Source organism: Octopus bimaculoides, chromosome 19, assembly GCF_046866305.1.
Source record: "Octopus bimaculoides isolate indiv1 chromosome 19, ASM4686630v1, whole genome shotgun sequence".
NCBI lineage: Eukaryota > Metazoa > Mollusca > Cephalopoda > Octopoda > Octopodidae > Octopus > Octopus bimaculoides.
The window spans coordinates 7,436,747-7,439,246 of NC_142946.1; the positions used below are offsets into that span (position 1 = coordinate 7,436,747).

At 34.0% G+C, this 2,500-nt stretch overlaps 1 protein-coding gene across 1 annotated transcript in view; it reads left to right on the forward strand.

The window, feature by feature from the left end:
* LOC106867241 (QRFP-like peptide receptor) overlaps window positions 1-2,500 on the forward strand; it is a 172,324-nt gene that overhangs the window by 159,473 nt on the left and 10,351 nt on the right. The window lies entirely within an intron of this gene.

Below are 2,500 nucleotides of genomic sequence, written 5' to 3' on the forward strand. Positions count from 1 at the left end.
CATAGCATTAGTAGTTGTAGTAGTAGCAGTAGCACTACTAGTAGTAGTACAGTCATGTCATTATAAACTGTGACAGTTTTATTAATTACAGATAATAGCCCATCAATTCAAATGAAAAAAATTATTAAAATCTTTTCTTAATTTCTGAAAATACTATATTCTACATCATATACTTTACTGTATGCACGTATGTATATGTGTAGGTATACATGTGTGTATGTATGTATGTATGTATGTATGTATGTATTTATGTGATGGAGGCGCAATGGCCCAGTGGTTAGGGCAGGGACTCGCGGTCATAGGATCGCGGTTTCGATTCCTAGACCGGGCGTTGTGAGTATTTATTGAGCGAAAACACCTAAAGCTCCACGAGGCTCCGGCAGGGGATGGTGGCGAACCCTGCTGTACTCCTTCACCACAACTTTCTCTCACTCTTACTTTCTGTTTCTGTTGTGCCTGTAATTCAAAGGGTCAGCCTTGTCACACTCTGTGACACGCTGAATATCCCCGAGAACTACGTTAAGGGTACACCTGTCTGTGGAATGCTCAGCCACTAGCACGTTAATTTCACGAGCAGGCTGTTCCGTTGATCGGAACAACAACATGTATTTATGTACGTATGTGATGTATGTATGTGATGTATATTGTTTTTCTATAAATTTCAACTATATATAAACATAAATTGAGAGAATGAGATAAAAAATCCAAGTCTGTAAATACTTTTCAGAACTTTATAAAGTCTTACAGCTGTTTCCGGGATATTCTGTCAATTTATATGTGCATGCTAATACGTGGCCTACGTTGGACTCCTCACTCGTATCATTATCGAACCTGGAACTTAAAGATGGTCTATCCATAGCACTTACTTAGCGTTACCCGACACTTTTTAGTTCTTCTTGACACCAATACCTCTCATACCCTATATGTATATATATATATATATATATATATATATATATATATATATATATATATATATATATATATATATATATATATATATATATATATATATATATATATATATATATATATATATATATATATATATATATGTATATATACATATATATTTACATAATACGTATATACATACATATATGTAAATGCATACATATATATAATTATACGAAATTGAACATTAAATTTTTGTAGTAATATAACTATGTAATATAACTATGCAAACTATGTAATATAATGAACGCATACACACACCCTCACTCAAACATACACACACATCTACACAGACACACACAGACACATCCACACACACACACACACACACACACACACACACACACACACACACACACACACACACACACACACACACACACACACACACACAATATATATTCGACTCATGCTGACACTCAAATTTCAGTGCCAGCGTTCTACTTCCCAAAACTCTCAGATTAATGTTCCAGTGGCCAAATCCTATCTAATTATTATAGACGTAATGTATTATCATCTTTTAAAACTCATATTTTGTTGGAAATCCTGGTGTTTTGCATGCGTAGCGAACTTGCTATCTGCAGCCTACGGTACCACGGTGCCTGTTTTTTTCAGCTATCTAAATATTGACCCAATTATTCTGGCTGTGCCAGGGCGATTATTATTATTGAGTGAGAGACCAGTGAATACTATCAAAGTGAGACTATGGTAAAATATATGAAGCCAATATAATTTGAAGGAAAAATACTTTCTGTTCTGTTTTATTGTTTTGACAATAGACTCATCGAAGTTTTACGCGTTTAATCCTCTACCTGAGGGTGAAGAAATGGATTAAGGATTATTTAACTAAAAAAGAAACAAACATATATGATTTTGTTAAGTAGTTATTAATGGTGACCTCATTTTTTTTCTGGATAACAGCAAAAGTAATAATCAGAATCTTGCCAGCATTACTGAAAAAAACAGACAAACAAACAAAAAGACAAAGAAAAAACAAAACTAGAAAACCCCCAAATAAACAAAAAATCTTCAAAATAAACAGACAGAAAAGTAAAATGAATTCTATTGAAGAAAATATGGCAGATATTGACAGTTTATTGAATGATAAGATGATGATAATTCCAATAGCCTGGATAACAATGGATGCAGTTTTGCGAGAGTTGTGATCGGCAAAGAGTCGTTAGACATAGACTGGTTCAAAGAAAAATATAAAACATGGGAGAGATATATTACAAGGAACTGTAGATTCTTGCCCAAGAAAAATATCATGCAAAGGGCAAGAAGATTACGAATATTTTGCTAAAATGCGAAAGGGGATTTTATGAATCCACAAACAAAACTTTTGAAATATTAGCTGACGATGTGTTGTGGTGCAATGCGTGTTCTTTTGATATAGGTGGGGCGTATGGAAAACTTTGCCTGAAGAAACGCCCGTTTCAATGGAAGATGTGAGGTAACAGGTATAAATGTTGAGACCTACTTGCTCAGAAGCTAATGCCACACAAAATATGGAATGCCGGGATATAAGTGTTGCATACTTAAATGT